General features: G+C 49.3%; 1 protein-coding gene and 1 long non-coding RNA gene across 18 annotated transcripts in view; one reads left to right on the plus strand and one right to left on the minus strand.

Annotated features, from left to right (window-relative positions):
* Window positions 1–6,327: 6,327 nt before the first annotated feature.
* Window positions 6,328–21,888, plus strand: part of MICAL3 (microtubule associated monooxygenase, calponin and LIM domain containing 3) — a 154,952-nt gene continuing 139,391 nt past the window's right edge. For 6 of the 17 annotated variants that reach the window (XM_070371634.1, XM_070371636.1, XM_070371640.1 and 3 more), the window contains exon 1: window positions 18,520–18,747. The gene's annotated coding sequence lies outside the window, so the exon portion shown is untranslated. Of the gene's footprint in view, window positions 6,349–18,511; window positions 18,748–21,888 lie in introns of those variants that run through there. The other 11 variants (XM_070371627.1, XM_070371632.1, XM_070371626.1 and 8 more) reach the window with 6 other exon arrangements.
* LOC138987988 (uncharacterized) lies at window positions 16,838–19,361 on the minus strand. Its single transcript, XR_011464336.1, has 2 exons — window positions 19,241–19,361; window positions 16,838–18,321 (listed from the first exon to the last, which is right to left on the minus strand). It is a non-coding gene; the product is annotated as an uncharacterized lncRNA (long non-coding RNA).

The following is a 21,888-nucleotide window of genomic DNA, read 5'->3' on the forward strand; positions in this document are numbered from 1 at the left end:
TCCATTCCCATTCGACAGATAACGAAATTTGTGCTTTGGAGAAACTCATTGATTTGCTCAGGGCCATGCAGTTAATAGGTAATCTGGCTGGAACTCAAATCCAGACCTTCTCAGTTTAGGTCTAAAGACATTTTTGAAGTAACCTGGGTGAAGTAACCTGTTCAATGCGGCTTCTCTGGTAAAGAGAAGTTTAGATGGTAAAGAATCTTCCCGCAATGCAGGAGACCCAGGTTCAATCCCTGGGCCGGGAAAATTCCCCTGGAGAAAAGGAATGGCTACCCACTCCAGTACTCTTGCCTGGAGAATCCCATGGACAGAGGAAGCCATGGGTCCTTGCACTTCCTGCCACCCTGTAACAGAGCAGATGCTCTCTGCGTGACCCCTGAAGTCCAGCCTCCATCTGGCCTTTGTCTCAGCAGATTTGACAGAGTCCACGGGGGAGCCTGGCTGCTCCCAGGCCCGCAGGCCCATGGTGTCCAGGTGGGAAGAGTATTGACTTGCTTGCTTGTTGCTTCAAGCCTGGGAGCCTCCTACAGAGAACATTCACGGGCATGAGATTCATATGACTCCAGACAGTGTGCTTGGTGCCAGTGACTCGGCTGGGCTGAGTGGAAGAAAGGGCTGACTCTTGGCTGTGTGGGAAACTTCACAGGAGGGCGTGCCTCCTGTGGGCACGCCCTCGGTGTCTTCTTGCCCTTGGGCTTAGCTGAGTCTACCAGGAGCAGAAGCAGGAGATGCCCAGCACAGACCTGCTCCTGCCGACCCAGGCCTGGAAGCCACACCCAGGGCTTGATCTGGCCCTGTTCCACTGGACCTGAGACAGTCTGAGACAGTGGGATCAGGAGGTTCCTATTAAGTGTCTACCTACAGGTCACAGGTGGAGAGCGACCCAGGCCTTCAGGGTCTGCAGTACCTGCCCAGGTGGTTGTAATGATCCCAGGACAGTGGGAGAGATGGAGGTGAAGGGACGAGTTGTGCTGACAATCACCCAAAGAAAAGTCTATGAAAAAGTCTATTTACTCTTTCTTTTTTTTTTTTTCTTTTAGCTTCACTGGGTCTTCATTGCTGTGTCTGGGGGATTCTCTAGTTGTGGTACATGGGCTTAGCTACCCTGCGGCATGTAGGATGTAGGATCAAACCCACATCTCCTGCATTGGAAGGCAGATTCTCAACCACTGGACCACCAGGGAAGTCCCCCTGCTGATTTTAAAATAAAATATAGACCATCTGGCATTTTTAGGAAAAATGGAGAAGGAATGGCTAAGTGGCATGAAAGCCCTCCAAGCAGAGGTGAGTAATCCCTCCAAGCAGAGGTGAGTCACTCCTAGGAGCTCAGTCTTGTGTCTTTCATTCCAAAGCCCTGAGCCAAGCAGAGCTGGGGGCAGGCTGGAGAGCAGCCCTCCCAGGAAGCTGGGTGGGGAGGGAAACACAGGGCCACCTCAGCGCCTGTCTCCAGGGAAGAGAGGAGCCTGGAAAGAGGAGGGCAGAGAACACAGCACCAGCAGTCTTTTCACCAAGAAAACCTCACTTTGGATCTTGGTCCCAGGGTGACTTGATTAAGGACATACAGATACCTGCCGAGGGGCAGGGGGTATGTGGTTGGGAGCACAGACCTAGAGCCAGAATGCTAAGGTCGCCGTGGGGCTTATGACCTTGAGCAGGTCCCTGAGCCTGTGTGCCTCCATTTCCTCACCTGGAAAAAGAGCTGAGAAGTAAGTAACTGCTTAACAGCAGTGGCAGGATGAGCACCTAACAGGGTACTTGTGTTCTAAGCAGGAGAAATAGCGGTGTTGGTTCTTGTTACTACTGGGCATGACCACAGCTCCAGAGGGAAGCAGGCCTGTGTGTGGAGCAGCTGTGCTCTGCAGCACAGACACACTGAGGATGGAAACCTGCTCAGAAGACATGAGCAGGGACCAGTGGGCGCCACCACGGCAGCCTGGGGCCCACTATAGCCAGGTCCAGCCTCCCTTCCACCCTCCCCGGAGAAGTATCATGTGAGTTCAGAGCCACGGCTGAGAGCCTGACCAGGACACTGCTTCTACCAGGCCCCAGGGAGAAAGCATCATAGTCCATCTTTAAGAAAAGTGAAAAACAGGGGCTTCCCCAATGGCTCAGTGGTAAAGAATCCACCTACTAATGTAGGAGACATGGGTTTGATCCTTGGTCTGGGAAGATCGCACGCGCCATAGAGCAACTAGGCCCGAGCGCCCTAGAGCCCATGTAGCACATCAACAAGAGAAGCCACCGAAATGAGAAGCCTGAGAACTGCAAGGACAGAGCAGCCTCAGGTTGCCGCGACTACAGAAAAACCCCTTGCAGCATTGAAGACCCATCACAGCCAATAAATAAATAATTTTGAAAAAAAGAAAATAAAACAAACAAACAAAAAAAGGGATTTCCCTGGTGGCCTAGTGGTTAGGATTCTGGGCTTTCACTGCTGTGACCCAGGTTCAATCCCTGGCTAGGGAACTGAAATTTCACAAGCCTCACGGTGTGGTGAAAAAAAGTAAGTCAAGTCAATTAGAACACACTAAGCACCAACTCTGTATAAAATGTTCCCATGCATGTTATTGAAGGGGAGGGCATAAAGGCAGGGAGGGGCCTTCCCTGGGGGTGGCTAAGACTACGAGCTCCCAATGCAGGGGCCCAGGGTTCAATCCTGGGTCAGGGGACTAGATCCCACGTCACAAGTATGAGATCCTGCATGCTACAACGAAGACCCAGTGCAGCTGAATAAATAAAAGTAAATGTTAAAAAGTTTTAATAAAAGTTAAATAAAATGAAGGGAAGAACTTGTTCCTGTCGTTCAGGGCTTCTTAGTCCCAGTGGGAAGTTGAGGCCAGTGGAGTGTGGGCATCCCCTTCCTGAACAGTGAGAACCAATAACATCACACTTGCCTCTATTTGCCCAGACTAGGAGCAAACATGGGCTTTCCCGGTAGCTCAGCTGGTAAAGAATCTGCCTGCGATGCAGGAGACTTGGGTTTGAACCCTGTGTTGGGAAGATCCCCTAGAGAAGGGAACGGCTACCTACACCAGTATTCTGGCCTGGAGAATTTCATGGACTGTATAGTCCAGGGGTTGCAAAGAGTCTGACATGACTGAGCAACTTTCACTGGAACAAATTTTGCTTTTCATTTAGTGCCTGAATTCTGTAGCAACTCACTTTTTCCTAGAGATCCTCCTGGATTCAATTTTTTCATTAAAATTTTTGTTTTTTTAAAAAAATATGCATTCTAATAGTACAAACCATTCTGAATTGTTTTGGGAGTCAAAGAGTCAAAAGCACTAAAAACATTATCTACTGGAGTGAAATAGCAGTACAAGAAAAACAGACACTGACAGGTCACAGAATCTTTGATTTGAAAGGGAACTGGAAGTCACAGAGTCAACGTTTCCCAAAGCAGGTGTCTGGTGCCACCCACATCAATTTGGGCCATACATGTGGAGGATGGCCTTGGAGAATGAAGGGTATCCTCCTCCAAGCTCTTGGCTGCACGGACCCTGCATTTTCCTGAGCTCACTTGCGGATCACCCTGTTGTGAGCCAGCAGTGATGGGAAATCCTCAGACTGAGCAGAGAGCTGGCTCCACTGACCTGCGTCTCTAGTGGCCCTGCTCCTGCCCTATGGAGGGCCACATACCTCTCCTTCCTGGGACAGTCCATCAGAGATTTGACAGCAGAGGTCTCCAAGCTAAACTGGCACAGCTGCTGGGCCCCTCATCCCTGGGAGCAGAGCTCAGGCCCTCTCCATCTTCCGGTGGATGGACTCCAGTGTCCACGGTGTACCACATGGATGGCCCCAGTTGTGTGGGCAGCACCAGGAACCGCAGATGGGTCCCTATCTCTCTGCTCCTGTGGCTCCTGAGGCTGCAGAGCTGTTGGAGCAGCTGTTGCCTAGCCGGGGGCCTTTACTTTCATAAATAAGTGAATGAAAGGTGGGATTCTAGATATTCTAGGAAGTTTTCCCCAACTTGGGCCAACCCCAGATGGCCTCCTGCCTTCAACTGTGTGTCAGTTGTGTGTGTCAGAGAGGACTGGGTGGGAATTCCAGCTTTACCTTGATCTGCCTGTGTAGGTTACACAAGTAAGTAAATTCTTTGTGTTCTTATGTTCTTAGCTCATAAAACAGTGATGTAAAATCTCACAGGCTGACCCAAGGATTAAACGAAATAACCCACGAATAGCCTAGGCACAATGTCAGAGCTCCATAAAAGTGTGTTTCCTTCCCTTATTTTGGAACTGGAGCAAAACACCTGCAGATTGAGGTAGAGCAGACACGGAGGCAGAGTGCTGAGACGAAGAAAGGACTCTGGGTGCTAAGTTGGAACACCTCTGAGCCACACAGGGATCCTGGAGCTCAGGCAACTCACATTAATGGTTGTGGACAACAGAAGAGCCAAGGTGGCAGGGAGGGAGACTGCACCCACGGTCCAGTGGTCGAGAATCCGCCCTCCAAAGCAGGTGACACAGGTTCCATCCCTGGTTGGGGAACAAAGATCCCACAGGCTGAGGGGCAACTAAGCCAGGGCTGGCAGTTCCGAAGACCCAGTGAAGCCAAAAGATAAAATAAATATTAAATAGGACACTTGTGCCCCAGAATACTATGCAGACCTTAAAAGGCCTGAGGTGTTAACATAATCTGATAGAAGGTGGTATTACCAAAAAAAAAGGAAAAAGAGGTAGGGACGGCGAGATTATCAGGCAGCAACAGAGACACTCAGGAGCCGCGGGGCTCTTGGAGGCACCAGCCCTGTCCTGAGGGTGCTGCTGGAGTCGCTCTGCTCTCCGCCACTCAGCTTGATGTATGTCTTACTGAAGCCAACGATCCTTGAAGACGCGATCATCGCTAAGGCTTCTTTCTGCTCCGATTATAATAGGCAAATGCTGAGGAATTTATTCCGAGCTCTCCAGCCTTCCATCTGCCTTCCTTAGGGCTTGGCAGATTGCTTTCCAGTCCGCGGGCCGCTGCAGTCCAGTGCTCGTGCAGAGTGAGGCCGGGTCCGGACCCCAGCAGAGGCGCAGGTCGCTGAGCAGCCCAGCGTCCGGGGTCTCCGACTGGAAGAGCCGGAGAAGAGCCAGCATTTCCACGGAACCGAGAGGACTGAGGTGGGGCTGGGGAGGGGGCGAGGGAGGAGGCCAGGAGGACGGGGAAGGGAGGGTCTGTTTGCGGGTGGAGGGGACGTTCTGAGGGTGCGGCCCGGGAAGCCCCACCACCGCAGACCTGGCCCGGCCCCGCAGAGGCCGGGAGGGCCCGGGGCGCCTCTCTGTGTCACCTTTCGGGCTGCGCCTGGTTTCCATAGCGACCGCGGAGCCGGGCGCAGAGGAGGCTGCGGCAGGACCGGGCCTCCTCCTCGCGCCGCGCGAGTCGCGCTCTCCGGCCGCCGGAGCCGGGCGTGGACTGGGCCTGGGGCCGGCGGGGCGCGCTCAGCACGCGAGCGGCCGGAGCACCTGCGCGCGCCGAGGACCGCCGGCCCGAGGGCCCGCGGGTGAGTGCCGCCTCGTCCTCTCCTGGGCGGGTCTCCGCACCACACGGTCAAGCGCTGTTTGGACTGCTGCTGCGTTCAAAAGTCACACCTTTAAATCGCTTGTGGCTGGGAAGGCTTTTCGTTTCTGACATCTTGGTATTATTATTTCGTCTCCTAAACGCGCCCTTAGCGCAGCTGCGCCGTCTCGGAGCCTCCATTACCGATAGCGCCCCACCGCGCGGGTCCCCGCAAACGCCCCCCCACCGCAACCTACACGAGAGCCGGCGGGGCTAGGGCTCCCAGCCGCCTCCGCGCAAACAGCGGCTGCCGGATGCCCTTGCCGGCGCTGGGGGTAGCGCGTCCATCACCTCCGCAGCGAGGCCGTGCCCCCTCCCCAGACCGCGGAGTCTCCTTCGGGCCAGCGGAGGCCGCGCGCTCAAGCCCGGAGCCCCGGGCTGGACCCGGCGCGCGTGACCGCACCGGGGGCCGCGGTGGCTGCCGCGCAGGTGTTTCTCTCGGATAGCTCTGACAAAGGGTGTGAAGTTCAGCTGCTCCGGAAGCGAGGCAGGGGCCGAATGCCTTCCTGGAGACTGGCTTTGTTTAGAATCCAAGGATTGTGATTCCATGGTAAAATACCCTCTGGATGTAAAGCCCTCTCCTTGTCTGCTCATCCAGCTCCATCATCCCATCCCCCCACCCCCAAAGTTCTTCTAATTGGTCTGTTACTGTGATCAACGGTTTAGAGGTTTCGCTGTTATAAAGGTTCCTTTCGAGAGAAGGGTGAAGTCTTGCTAAATGAGAGATCAACAGAAGGCTGCACCGTTGGGAGCGGTTCTCAACCCGGCCTGCATGTTGGAACACCTGGGGAGCTTTAAAAGGTACTGATGCCTGGCTGTGGTCATTTTGTAATATATAGAGATACCGAATCACTATGTGGTGCACCAGGAGCTAAGATAGTGCTGTAGGTCAATTATACTTCAATTTGTTTTTTTTAAAATATATATATATTTTCAATTTTATGTGTTTATTTTTAGCTGTGCTGGGTCTTCGTTGCTGCATGGGCTTTTTTCTAGTTGGGAAGAGCCGGGTACTCTCTAGCCGTGGGGCGCAGGCTTCTCATTGCAGTGGCTTCTCTTGTTGCAGAGCTCAGGCCCTAGGGCGTATGGGCTTCAGTAGTTGCAGATCCCCTGTTCTAGAGCACAGGCTCAATAGCTGTGGCACACGGCCTTAGTTAATCTTTTGCATGTGGGATCTTCCTGGGTCAAGGATCCAAACGCTGTCTCCTGCATTGACAGGCGGGTTCTCTACCACTGAGCCACCAGGGAAGCCCAGGAATATTTTTTATATATTGATTTATTGCTGAGTGGTGCAGCTGAGAGACATGGTGTTAGTTCCCCAACCAGAGATCGAATCTGTGCCCCCTGCGTTGGGAGCACAGCATCTAAACCACTGCACTGCCAGGGAATTCCCAGTAAAATAAAATAAAATACTGATGCCTGGGTCCCATCTCCAGAGATTTTGGCTTAATTGGTCTGAGACACAGCCAATTTTTGTAAGCTCCAGGGTGATTCTAACGAGCTAAGTTTGCAGCCCACCATTCTGCTCAATCGGGATGGTGTTTTCCCAGGTGAGCTTGGTTATGGCTTTCTCTCTCCTGTGAGCAGCTGTCTAGGGCAGGTGTGTGACTGCTGCGCCTGTCCACATGCTCAAGCCCCTCAGAGAGGCTCAGGGTGAAGGTGCTGTTTCAGAGGAAGGAGGAAGCATCTCTCTGAGAACAGGTCTCCTCACTAAATGAAATGCTCTGATTTGTATTCCAGGGAAAGCGGGGGAAGAGAAGCATGCTTTTGCAAGTCCGCAGGCTGAGAGCTGTGTCCTCTTGTAGGTGATGGACTTCCTGTTAGTAGTTGTCAGGGTCACGTGTAGATCTCCCCCCTGCTGCGAGGAGGCTGGACACTTAGAAGGATGGACACCACAATTAGGAATGTGGTAGCCACTCTGAAGAAGGGAGAAGCAACTTAAGAACACCTAAGAGTTAGAAATTCTTATCTTTCTCAGGCCTGAAACCCTTCAGCATAGCTTGAACTCCTCCTGAATTTGAGGGATTTCCCTGAATATCTAAGGGCCAGGGTCACCTCTTCTCTGCAGTTACTACTGCCCACAGGAGAGCCCACCTGTTGGAACAGGTTTTTCCAGTGCTTTCGGTCTAAGGACACCTCATGAATATTCATAAGTGCTATGAAGGGGGTGGAAGGCAAGTTTGAGTTTGCAATGCCTAAGGTGCTCAAGGAAATTAGGTAAGGCCGGAAGGTTCTGAACATGAGACATTAAAAATGTAGACACACTAGAAAGCATAATTTACTGACCTGGAGCCAGAACTCCACCAGTCAACAGCTTCTCAAGGTGCTTGCTGTAATTTTGGCTGATAGAGATTGGTTATGGTCTCCCTGATGGCTTGGCATAAAAGTACTATCTCTTCTGAGACCCCTGGCAAGGCTTGGTCATTCCCCTCATCCATAGGCAAGAGAATTAGGACCTGTCTAAAGGTCATACAGCCACCTGATGTGGATCACTGTGGGAGTGGCTCGGAGACGGGTGTCCCCAGGATGACCTCAGCTCTCCCACATTCCTGCCTGGACTCACCCTCCAGCATCCCTGGGTGCTGACCTGGAGGGGCCTCTTCCCAGTGCCTGCCTGGTCCACGAAGCACTCTCATGTCTCTTCCTGGAGTGATCTGACCTCCTGAGACAATGCCTTTGCTTACCCAGCCTGGGCCTCCTTCTGGTTCCCCCGTAATCACTTGGCACGGCCAGGGTGTGGGCATAATTCACCCGCTGCTCTAGCCTCTTGGTTGGACTGGAGATGCTCTGGGCTAGTCCACATGAAGGATGGCCCCCAGGGGCTTCTGTGACCTCAGGCCCAAATGCCCTTTCCCAACATGACACCACAGAGCTGCCACATCTCAGGGACAGGCCAGGCAAACCCTGGGAAGGCAGCTAGCCCCCGGATGGCCACTTGCGACAGCGACAGCACGTCTTAGTCCTCACAGCCACCTGCTTGTCCATGACCACCAATATCTAGTCTCTGAAAATGGGCGATTTATTTCACAGGCCGCTGGGGGCAGGTGTCCAGTTGATTTGGCTTAATCCATGTGTATCAGTTCATTGGAGGGGATAACAGAGACTGCAGTGTGAAATGAAACCCTGTTTTACATTTTTTTCAGACTGTGGATTATGACTCATTAGTGGGTCATGAAATCAGTTTGGTGGTTCGTGGCCAGCATTTTAGAAAGAAATAACGAGGGACTTCCCTGATGGTCTGGTAGCTAAGAGTCCACGCTCCCAGTGCAGGGGGCCTGGGTTTAATCCCTGGTCAGGGAGCTAGATCCCATATGCCACAACTAAGAGTTCTCACACTGCAACTAAAGATTCAGCATGCTGCAACTAAGACCTGGTGCAGCCAAGTAAATAAGTAAATAATGATTTTTTTAAAAGAAAGAAATAAGAAATGTATTCAGACGAGTAAATGAATAAGAAAAAATACACAGATAATGTTCCTCACTGACAGTAATCAAAAGTGAAGATCATAGCAACTCTGCTTTACTTCTTGCTGATAGAAGTAACAATTAAAAACATAGCCTCTAATGCTACTAAGGGTGCTGTAAAATTGTGCTTTTTACTGTGGGTTGCATGTAAATTGGTAAAATTTGGGAGGAATGCAACATGATACTAGGAAAAGCTATAAAAGTACTATACCCAGGAATTTTTCCCAAGGAAGTTATTTAATAAAGATTTTAAAAATTCTAAATACATTAAAGATATCCTTGACTGTGTTAGTTATAATAGAAAAAAAATAGAAATAACTAAAATGTTCCCACATTAGAGGAACAGTTTAAAAATTTTGTGGTGTATCCGTATAATGGAATATTTTGTGTTTCAGTGAACGCTTACATCCAGACACATACAGAGAGAAATAGGGAAAGACTTATAAAATGAAAAAGAATATAAACTAGCAAGCACACCATGTTTGTAACTTTAAATAATCTGTGTGTCTGTGGAAGACAAATGCCTATGTGCAAGTTGCTAAAGTGATGGGTCATAGTTTTAAAAATTCATTTGCTGTTGGGTATAAACCTTTCAAGACTGGAAGGAATCAATGTAAAGGAGAAGAAAAGAAATCCCAGAAATTATCTGGGTATTTGTTTTCTTGGCCCTAGAAACCAGAAAAATCACAAGAATCAAAATTACGTTGAATAACTTCATGCTGTGTGGATTTTTTTTACTCGTTGTAAGCTGGTGTCAATTTTGGTGAATTCCTTGCTTATGGCGGATAGTTTGTGAATAGCTGTTGACTGATCTTTACACATATGTGTGTGTGTATATATATATATTTATAATTTAATTATTTATTTGGCTGCGCTGGGTCTTCGTTGCTTCTTGGGGCTACTCTCTGGTTGCGGTGTACAGGCTTCTCCTTGCAGCGGCTTCTCTCGTTGTGGAGCACAGACTCTAGGGTGAGTGGGTTTCAATAGTTGTGGCTCCCACGCTCTGGAGCACTGGCTCAATAGCTGTGGCACGTGGGCTTAGTTGCTTTATGATCTTCCGAGATCAGGGATCGAACCCTTGTTTCCTGCATTGGCAGATGGATTCTTTACCACTGAGCCACCAGGGAAACTCTGGTTGATCTTTTAGTTATATGTGCTATTTATAATCACAGTCCTGGGAAAACTTTAATTTGTCTCTAAAGAAGCATCAGAAATCTTAGTGGAAATAGCACTCTGTCTTTAACTGTATTTTCTAAGGGAACTTTAATTTTTCCAGCGTAGGGAATACAACTTTGGGAACTTTCCCCCCATTCAAACAGTTGTAAGAACAGTTTAAGTAAGTCACAGCCCTGAAGGGAGAGGTAAGATGTGTGATGGACAGAGGTCTGGGGAAACTTTGTTAGAAATCTGCCCAACGTGGACGTGTAAACGATTTATTTGAATTGGGACAGAGAGTAGGGAAAGAGGGGAAGCAGGGATCAGGCGGGTTCCAAACCAGAAACTTGGGACACCTGTTCTGTGGAATTTTCAGACCAGCTGGCCTGGGGTCACCTTGCCTCGGAGTTTGCGGTGTAACCTCAATGTAAACATTTAGTGTCTCTGTGTTTCCATCATCCTCAAGAGGAATGAAAACTCTTGCTCTCTTCTTTCCAAAGGCATATTCGGTGGAAGGTTTAGGTTTTATGCATATTTATGTGCCCCTTGCACTCCTTCCTGGAGGGTGTCTGCGTTTTCTTTTCTTTTTCCTGCATTCTCTGATAGGCCTTTCAGGAACAGAACACCAGGACATGGGAGGGGGATAGAGATGTAGGGGAGAGCCCCAAAGGGCAAGAGAAGAGAGAGACACAGAGAACATTGTACTTGGGTAGACTCAGAAGGCCAATATCAACTCTCAATAACTCTGTGAAGTATTACTTTCTCCATTTTTCTGATTTGGAGAGGATTCCTGCTATTCAGAGACACTGATGTGATCAGAATTTTTCTGCAGAGACCAGGGAAGTGGGCTCGTTTTAGTCTCATGATGAAACCCGCACTCCTGTCGTGCCTCTGAGTCAGATCACTTGGGTTCACGTTCGAGTGCGGCACTCGTGAGCTCTGGGTCCCTGGGCAAGTCTTTTAACTTCTGTGAAGCTCAACTACCTTACATTAAAATAGGGATAATAATGACAAATGAGGTTGTTATGAGGGTTAGAACTTATACCTTTTGGGGGTTTTTGGTTTCCAGTAATGAAAGTAGGCTTTAGGGCTAACTTTGGGGAAGGGTGAGGACATTTACTGGAAGAGTAGGAATTAGTTCACACAATGGAATGAAAAGTAAACAGGCAGGCCTCGGGAAGGATGAGAACCCAGGCAGCTAAGGGGCCCGAGAAAGCAGACAGACACTGGTTTCCTTCTTTAGTGACTCGCGACTGGATGAATCAGCTTCGGTTATTTTCAGTGTGTGTGTCTCTGCTCAACACTCAAATTCCAGGGGGAGAAGTCAGCCTGCCTGGCCTGGGCTGCCTCCAGAGCAGGGCACCTGATCACATGGCCACCCACAAAAGAGGTTGTAGGTGCCGTTACCCCACAAGAGGGCCTGGACGCTGGGCTGGCAAGAGCCACAGACGTCCACCCGGAGCCCTCCTGTGGGACGGCAGGCCCGGACCTGCGCACCATGGGGCCTCAGTGCTTTCCACGCACATTAGGCTGGGACACCCTGGAAGGCGGTATCGAACAGCACCCTGGGTGGACCCTCAAGTGCTCTTGCAGGAGGTTGGCCCACCACCCGGTAGAGCTGAGGCATTAACCCCCGGGGCAGCTCTGCCCCGCCCGGTCCCAGCTCAAGGTCCAGGCAGGTGGGCAGGGGAGTGGTCAGGTGTCAGCTGTCCCTACTCTTTCCTCAGGGCTTTCATGGTCAGGAAGTAAACATCTCCAGGAAATCAGGGTAACTTCTCCTCTAAATAAGGTTAGGGGTGTCTGGCCCAAGTGGCCCAAACTATTTACAGGCTTCTCCTCGGCAGTTCTGCTGTAACAATCTCCGAGGGCACCATGCTGACATGTCTAGGCTGGGCTTCAGAGCAGGTGAGCTTTGGCTAAAGACCTGTGCTTGTGGGGGGATCAGGACCCAGAGACCATAAGTCTAGAGGAAATATGGGGCGATATGGATGCTTTCAGAGAAGGCAATGGCACCCCACTCCAGGACTCTTGCCTGGAAAATCCCATGGACGGAGGAGCCTGGTAGGCTGCAGTCCATGGGGTGGCTAAGAGTCGGACACGATTAAAGCGACTTAGCAGCAGCATGGATGCTTTTCTCATTAACTTTCCCTTTTTTGGGGGAGACTATTATGTTAAAATACAAAAGGAGGTTCCATAGTCTATTTTCTCCCAAAATGAAAGAGCACAAATAAGCCAAAGAAGGTAATTTCAAAGACTCCCCATCCCATCCCTCTCTTCACTGAGATGTTAGCATGTTCGTCTTTTCCCTCTTGAATTCCCTTTCTTCCTAACCCACCAACCTGCCTCCCCCTGGGGCAGTGAGATGGTCCTTGGGGAGGAACTCTGCGTGTTCTTTGCACGTGGGAACCAAGACAAGTTAAAAAGTTTCAACTCTTAAAACACTTCTCTCTCTCTCTCTCTCTCTCTGAGGGGCCACTCAGCCCCTTCTCCACAAAACCTCCCCTGACGTCTTGAATGGGCCCCTTCTCAGTCTCACAAGATAATACTTCCTACCTGGCAATGATCCTTTCCTATCTGAACCCAATTGTCAGCTCCTTGAGGGCAGATCCTATGTCCTGTTTTTTTTTTTTTTAAACATTTATTTATTTATTCGGTTGTGCTGGGTCTTGGTTGAAGTGTGTGGGATCTAGTTACCTGACCAGGGGTTGAACCCAGGCCTTCTGCATTGGGAGCACAGAGTCTTAGCCCCTGGACCGCCAAGGAAGTCCTAAGACTGGCTTGTTTTCAAATCAGTCTTCAGTGTAGAAGAGAAGCAGGACATCAAGCTTTTCAGACCCTCTTGTCTTCAGTAGGTCCACATGACAGCGGAGGTTGCCCAGGAATCAAATTGTACCACACCCTCCTGTTCTTCCCCCTTGACTCTCATCCTACAGGTAGATGGCGGGCTTCTGAGTCCATCCAAGGCAACCTGGAATCCTCAGGCTCCACGTAGCTTGGTTTTTCCTTGATGGTCCTTGCATTAGAACACTCTTGGGGTCATGATGAACTGAACTAGTGGCAGTGACGTTGAGAACAATTGAATCGAATGGACTGAGTTCCTACGGCACCACAGAATCCATCCACAGGCAGTGTTTCGGTCAGCATTCTTGGCTCGTGACAGAAAGCTGGCCAAAACTGGTTTAAGTTTTGTAAAGAAAGAGGGAAGGTATTGTTTTATACACAGGCTTCCCAAGAGACTTGAATCAGGGCTCACAGATTTGACCTGACGTAGCTCCCCACTCCGGAGAAGGCAATGGCACCCCACTCCAGTGTTCTTGCCTGGAGAATCCCAGGGATGGAGGAGCCGTCTATGGGGTCGCTCAGAGTCGGACACGACTGAAGCGACTTAGCAGCAGCAGCTCCCCTCTCACTTTTTCAACTACTCTCCTTCTGGTGCAGGTTCAACCTCATGGCTCAGGATGGCTGCTAGCAGCTCCCAGAGCTTCTTGCATCCCACATCAAGTCCAGAGCGGGGTTGGACTCAATCCTGACCAAACACAGCTGGGAGTTGGGGAGGGATAAGTTCTTCAGTGGGAAATTAGGATACTGACAGCTGGAGGGGAGAAGAGGCTGTGGAGAAAGCCACAAGACAAAAACAAAGCCAAGGGACCAGAAAGTTAGGCAGGAATTGAGAGTCATATTGGGTGGCTTGGCCACTCGATATGGAGGATGGCTCGTTGTGGACTCGCCCCATCACAGAACTGGGTGTTGTTGAAGAAATGCAAATGATTTTCGTATTAGCCAGTACTAAATATAACTCAGAGGACTCATCTCCTTTTATAGCTAAAAAAGTTTCTATGTAAGGACTTGTTACCCTTTTCAAAATTGTAATTTAGGGCATATGTGCTCTATTGAGCCATCTGTTCCACTACCTTCTTTACTGGTTCAGGTGCCATGGCCCTGAGCTTGTCTCATCATTTGAACAGATTTTACTCTTGATTTCTCTATCTGTTCTCAGGGATTCTGGCGAAGAGTGGTTGAATGGAGAGAAAAGGAATCACTCATTTCACTATTCAATTCAGGGGACTTGGAAGGAAGGATACATATTTATTACCTTGATGGGTTAAACATACACCATAATAATCAAAACAACAAGATATTGTTTTTCATCTGTCAAATGGCAAGGATTACAAAAGAGATGTCCAGGATTGGCGAGGGTTCAGAGAAATAGCCACATCTTAGATGGCTGGTGAGGATAGAACTGCTGTAAACTTTCTGAAAGGCCACTGGCAATATGTGTGAGACATTTAAAAAATGTACATACGTTTTGACCAAGCAATTCCATTTCTAGAAATATATGCAGGACAGTGAGGGAGACACAGATGTAAGGAACAGACGTTTGGACTCCGTGGGAGAGGACGAGGGTGGGATGATTTGGGAGAGTGCCATTGAAACATGTATATTACCATAAAATGGATGACCAGTGCAGGTTGCATGCATGAGGTGGGACACGCAAAGTGGGGGATCTGGGGTAGCCCAGGGGATGGGGTGGGGAGTGAGGTGGGAGTGGGGTTCAGGACGGGGGAGACGTGTGCACCTGTGGCTGATTTGTGTTGATGTGTGGCAGGGACTATTGCAATATTGTAAAGTGATTAGCCTCTATTTAAAATAAATTAAAAAAGAAAGAAAAAAAAAGTGCATAAATTTTGACCAAACAATTCTATTTCTAGAAATATTAGGAAATAATCGTAAAAATATATAAACATTTACATATATGGATAATCCTTGAAGTTACATATAATAATGAAGAATTGAAAATAATCTTAATGCCTAAAAATAGAATTAAATAACTTACGGTATAGCCATATGATGCAACCATTTAAAATCATCTTTTAGAATAATCTACATGGCATGGGAAAATTCCTGGTCTTGTTAAGGAGAAAGTATTAATAGATTACAAAGCAGTTTGATCAATTTTTATTTAAAAAAAGATATACGCAGGGGGCCTTCCCTGGCAGTCCAGTGGTTAAGACTGCAGGGGGCATGGGTTGGATCCCTGGTTGGGGGCAGGGGAGATATATACAAAAAAGAAAATACACATGTACACACAAAAAAAGTATAGGAAAAAACATATATCAAAATTGTAACACTGATATGCTGGTAAGAGGAATGGCTAGATTTTATTATTTTTGTAATTTTCCCTATTAAACATTTTAAAATGATGGACATGTATTACTTTGGAAATTAGGAATTTTCCTTTTCTTAAAAGTGAGACAGACCACACACAATTCTTTCAATGGCCACAGTATGGATGGACATCATCCTGCCTTCTGTTTGGTTCACGTACAGGTATTCCTGGGTGCCTTCAATCTCTCCACCTTCCTCCCCAACACAGGCCCTGTCCCCAAACCCCACCCCATGCTCCTCCTGCCCTGGGGCAGGAGCCATCTAATGCCAGCTTGTATGTTTAGCTGGGGATAGAGTCCTGGCACCTGCTGATCTGATCCATTCCTCACCAAGGGGGTCTGATGTTTTTCACACTCATCTAATCAGTAGGTGCAGGCTTCCTGGACGATCCATCAGGATTACCTCAAACAGGTGCCCAAGAAATACCTGGATGCATAAATAAAACACCCAGATAAGCAGAGACGTTTTAGAGCTCTCTGGGGATGGGACAAGACAGAGGCACTATGGGAGTGAAAATTAACTGGATGGGTAAGGGCTGGATCAGGCAGACAGCAACTTGGAAATACTGACTCCAGGGTGGCCATGCTCAGCCTTCTCAATTGATATCTAAAGTTTACTGGTTTCCATGCCATTTTGCTGGCCTGCCCATCCCTGTGACGGTTTCAGCAGTTTAAAAAGAATGAAATCATTAGCCCAGCTTATTTTTTCAAGCTGTGGCACCACTGTCAGTGGAGCAGGATAGTTCACTCAATGGCAAATCAGGAAGTTCCCCGAATTAGAGTCAGCAACCCCACACAGGGAAGCCCCTTTGTCACGGGCATGGGTTGATTCTGTCTCCAGGCACCATAGGGAGTGGGGCGCAGTTTTTGTTGCCCTTTTCTGTGGAATTTGCCAGATGTGTCAAAGACATAATCTCATTGACAACATATGAACAATAAGCCAGTAAAGTGAAGTAGAAGGTGTTTCTCCCAGTTTACATAAGTCCACTGAGAGCACTTGCTGTACCAGGCTTCTCTGTTCCATGGTGTGGGTTTTTTGTTGTTGTTGTTGTTGCTATTTTGTATTTCTTCCCCTATTGCTTATAAGGTTCTCTACTTGCTACATATGAAAAGTCTGTGTTCACTTAGGGAGCAGGGGTTGCAGGGGCCAGTCCACAACTTGGAAAACTAAATGCCTTATTCAACAGCGTTGTTACAGGAGGCAAGTGCATCAGTTCGCTTGCAGCTTTGCCTGTAACAAACTGCTCCTAACCTTCCTGACGTGACTGAGGCTGAAATATTACAGGTCCAGGGATCAATGTAAAACACGATACAGGTGCATCACATTCTCTTTCGTATGGAATGCAGTTGGTTCTGAAGAAACAGGAGATAGCCTTGCGTTGTGGGGGATGCGAAGGTAGGCACCGTAGTTAGACCTCCACTGTGTGTGCCTTGCGCAAGTCAACTTCTCTAAGCCTGTCTGAGGCTGAAATGAGGTGATACATGCAAAGCACTTCCAAACAGTACCCAGCGTATTGGAAGCATTTATTAATGCTAAATGTAAGCAGAAGGAGCTGCTGCTGTAAATGAAGGAGAGAGGTAAATATGTCAATAAAAATTGCATAGTATAGGGCAGAAAATCAGGGTTTGCGGAACACAGAGTAGAAGTAGGAACTCTATAAGCCAGAATCTTCTGTTCATCAGACTGGGAAGGCTTCATGGAGGAACTGGACTTTCTTGAACTCTGCCTAATAGTTGGAAGATGAGTTGTCTGGGTGGGGAGTGGAGCTACTAAGGGTACCCCAGACACCTGATACAACTTGGAAGAGGGTTGAGGGGTGTAGGGAGGTTGAAAAGTTTTGGGACTTCCCTGGTGGTCCAGTGGTTAAGGCTTCAGGCTCCCAATGCAAGGGGCCTGGGTTCTATCCTAGCCAGGGAGCTAGACTCCATGTGCAGCAACTTAAGAAAGATCCCTGGTGCTGCAGCTAAGACCTGGCACAGTCAAATTAAAGAGTTCTGAAAAAAGAAAGTGGACTTGTCAGGAGGGTTGTTACCAAAGTGCAGGCCTGCTGCCCGTGTAAACCTCTAAAACAGAGTAGGTGGGACCCTTTCAGGATGCTTTCAAGTCTTGAATTTGACAGGCAGGGAGACTGAGAGCTCACTGTCCTTGTAGAGTTAAATGGCTGCCACAGACTTGAGGTAGTGACCAGCATTTTGGCAATTCTGATGAGGCCTGACCAGCAAGACCTGTTGCTGAAGCCAGGGGCTCTGGACAGTTCAACACGCAAATGAATTATTAACTGAGGTGTTGTCTGATTATGTGGAGGAAGAGAGAAGATGAGGAGGTGACTCTCAGTAGAGTCAAATTAGAGTAGAAATTATTGGGCAAAGTGTGGCCCTCCACATATGAAAAGAACGCTCTGCTTTCAGAGAGGGAGTCAGAAAGGATATTGACTTTGTCTTCACAAAAGCTGGGGTTAATACTGTCTGAACAAAGGAACTGGTGTCAACTTTCAATCAAAGTTCTTTAGCTGATGTCCCAAATTGAAGAACATATGTAAATATTGCTAATCACAAGCCAAGGATTATAGACTTGCAAAGTTTGAGAAGGACTACGAGAGATCAATTCTACTCCAATATCCTTATTGGATTAGATGAGACAACTGACAACCGGACGGCGGAAAGGCACACGCAGATATCTTCTTCAGTTCTCTCCATATTTTCTTTTCGTTCTCTTAACTCCAAAATTTGAGAATCCCCAATCTCTTTGTTTCCTGTCTGGATTGGATCAGATAGAAAATTCCAGTTGTGTTGTGCGGCGGCTACAGAGCGCAACAAATAACGTGCCCTTTAATCGCATCCTCTGTCCTCCCTTTCTGGCCGGCTTTGATGTGCCCACCATGCTTTTCCATTGGTCATTTCGTGCGGTTCCTCGCCCCCGTCCAAGGTTCTCAACCAATCAGCTTCTCCCTGGTCCCTCGGGGCGGGCTTTGAGGAATATACCACTGAACCTGCGGGGGGAGTGGAGAGAAGGAAGGGTGTGGAGGCGGCCCTCTCTTTTACCTTCTGCATAGAACCATGAGCTTCTGGCAAAGTCTGAGCCAGCGGGTCGCGCCGGCGGCCCTGGGGACGGGCGGCAGAGCGGGTTCCGGAGGCGCGCTGAGGTCAGCGCCCCGAGGCCGGGGTCCGGTGGTCGCGCCCCAGGGGCCACAGCCCCGCCCTCCCATGTGCCCGCCCCACCCGGCGGCAGCGCCGCTACCACAGCAGCAGCCGCGGTGCTGCTCGCGCGGGACGCCGACTGCTGAGGGGGCGGCTGCGGGGCTGAGGCGCCGGCCCGAGTGGGAGTCGCCACGGGGCTAGGCCGCCGGACGCCACGGCCGAGGGTCTGGACTGTGGGCTGCGGCCGGGACGCTGGCGCAGCGCGGCATGAGGCGGAGGTGAGACGGGCTCCGGACCTGGCCCGGGACCCGCGCGGGCCGGGCGCCTCCCTCTGGCCGCCGCTGCAGCCCCGGAGCGGACGGCAGGCCCGGGTCTGGGGCCGCGGGCGGCGGGCGGGAGGCTGGACGTGCTTGCCAGGAGCGCCGCCGAGGCCGGGCACGAGGGGACCCGCGAGCGGACGCGCAGCTGAGGAGCCGCGCCGGAGAAGGAGGGCGCGGCGGGACCTCGACTCCCTCATTCCTGCGGTGGCCCTCCGTCCCCTCAGGTCCCCATGTGTCTCCCCTTCCCCCGTGTCCCGCATCTCCCCTCTCCCCCCATGTTCTTTGTCCCCTTGTCTCCTTGTGCTCCCATTCCCCCGTGTCCCCCCCCCCCAACTCCCCCGTGTCCCCCAACCCCCGGGTGCCCCCATCCCCCATGTGCCCCCTGTCCCCGTGTCCCCCGTCCCCTGAGGCTCACGGACCGCCCTAGTCTTCCGACTCCCCGCAGACTCACTTGAAGGAAGGCGTCTGCAGCCCCGCACACAGCCTGTGAGCTCTAAGGTGGCGGCTGTTTACCGCAGGCATCGGTTACGGTGACATCAGTGCTTAGTGCTGAGAAATGCAAGCCAGTTGTGAGCAGTGTTTTCCTCGAGGCTTACACCTTCTCATTTTCTGGGACGTGGATGGGGAGATGGCGTTTAAACTTGGCGAGTCCCATCTGACAGTCTGCCTGGGAGACAGACGTTTGGATCGTACCCCGGGGGTGCGGGTGAGGTGCGATGGGTTTTGCAGTGAGCACAACCTTCCGCGTCTGCGCTGGGCTGGCGGGGAGGCCCTGCCCTCCTTACCTGGCCACGCAGATGGCAGCTCCTGGTGCTGGCTCTCCTCCGAGCACCTCTGTAAAGGGCCCTCCAGAGGCTTGTATACATGTCTTACTTCATTGTCAAGTGGACTTGGTCAGAAACTTGGCTCAGGTTGTTGTGGCCCTAGAGTGAATTCTCCTTGTGTTCTAGGATTTTAAATTGTTTTTACTTTTTGGATAGGATACTAAACACCATGGCTTAATTCCAGAATTATAGGGAAAACAGGGTTTAGATGGTCCTCTTGCAAAGAATCTTCGGGAACTTAGACCTGGTTCCTAGCTAAGTTGCCTTTTTGTGTTCACGATGCTAGCCTTTGAAATGTCTAGAACTTGACTGCTAGATTTCGAGGTTCCCCCACCCCATACCTTATGGTTCAGGTGATCATGGTGTTTCTAGGTGTGGGGCAGAAAATGGGCTCTAGAGTAATGTGTACCAAATATTCTGTGCAAGTATACCTAGCACATAGTAAGTGTTTAATAACCATAAGTAATTTTTTTTTCTTTCCTGTTTGAGTTTGGGAGACCTGTGGATGATGAAATTGGATACAGCTTTGTTTGCATGCTCCCTTTTTAAGTTAAGACTAACCCTCCAATCCCCCGATTCTTCTTCCCATCCCAACCTCTAGCTCTCACACCAAAATTTTTATGGTCCGTTAAAAATGAAACTCAGACCTCTGAACCTTGAAGTAAATATCAAACAAGAAACAATTGAGCTCTTCCTTCCAGCTCACATGTGCTTTTTTTTTTTTTTCAGAAAGGATGGTACGTACCATAGATGAGATCTTACTCACTCAGCACAGGAGAATAAAGGGTCAGAGTGGACCCTTTCTTGGGTCTGTTGAAAATTCCTGTGGGTAAGGATTTTGGTTGCTGTTGGTTTAACCTGTCCAGGTGGAACCATAAGCCTTTCCTAATTTCTGCTGGCACTGGCATCTAAGAAATGGCCTGGGTGGATGACACCTGACCAGCAAACAGGGCACACTCCTAGATTTGATGGGCTGTACCTCTGAACTGGGCTTTGCAGGGAGCAGCCATGTACCCCCCTCCTACTGTACCAGGCTCATTATGACCAGATTAAAAGGCTATCAGAACTAGTGTTCTTGAAAGCCTGAGTAACATCAGTGGTTTATGTATGTCCTGTTATACTGGATGTGACGTTTCAGTAATAATCATACTCTGGATTTCCTTACTGCTTTTCTTTGAGGAAGTGAAAGCTTTTTTATCGCCTGTTATCTCACTGATTCTTTTTTGTCTGAGGTCATCAGGTTTAGTGCAGTATATTATTTCCCACTTTATGGATAAAGAAATGGGGGGGACATTATTTGTTCTAAGTTGTGAGTTGATGGCTAAGTTGGACTTCGATTTTTCCTTCCTATAGAATTTCACTAATACTTTCATAAGGGAAAAAACCCTCTTTTTTTGAAACATGGAAGACTTAAAGATACCAAACCATTATGCTTTTCAGATTACTAGACAGCTGAGAATAGTTGACATTTGTTGGGTGCTTATGTGTGCCAGGCGCTTCACGTACATCACCTCATTTGTTTCCCATGACAGTCTGTAAGGTAGGACATGTTATTTTCCCTGGTTTTACAGTTGATGAACTAGGGTTTGGTGAGATGGAGGTCAAGGCAGTGACAAGGCAGGTCAGGCCTCAAAGCTGGGCTGATTCTGAAGTGTGTGCTTCTAACCTCCCTGGGTGTTAGTGGAGACGGGGAGCAGACAGCAGAGCCCCTGACACCTGTTGTCGCTGCTTGCCTGGCTCTGATGGGCTGTGCTTGTACAGGGGTTTCATTTTTCATTGAAGTAGAATAGTGGAAAAGATTCTGGACTATTCCTGGGCCAGAAGCATTCTTTAGCCAGGTCATTACTTAAGAAAAAAATAAGAGTTGAAAAAATATCTGTATTTGGAGAGTGTGAAATGTTTTATGAGGCCAGATGGGGAACATAGAGAGGGAGACAATTGAAATGGTTTGTGGACGAAAGAAATGTGTGATATTCTAACCCAGGTAACTCCTTTAGTACCCAGGCTTTTAAACTTAAGCTGCAGGTTGAAATTGTAAACCTGGAGGCCTGGCACTTGGGCTAAAATCTGTGCAGTAAATAGACTCTCAGTTTCTACTTTAGGTGGCAGAGCTGAAAATCTGACTCCTTTTTGGTTTCTAACTTCTACAAATAATGTGGTACACTGGGAGTGTGGGGATATCGTTCAGAAATTTACCCAAACTCTCTCTGGGCTTTCCCTTGCCTCCACGCACTCTTCTGTCACCTTTGGTTCCACTCTTCAGAATTCAGCTCTG

The sequence above is a fragment of the Bos mutus genome, chromosome 5, assembly GCF_027580195.1.
Source record: "Bos mutus isolate GX-2022 chromosome 5, NWIPB_WYAK_1.1, whole genome shotgun sequence".
Taxonomy (NCBI): Eukaryota; Metazoa; Chordata; class Mammalia; order Artiodactyla; family Bovidae; genus Bos; species Bos mutus.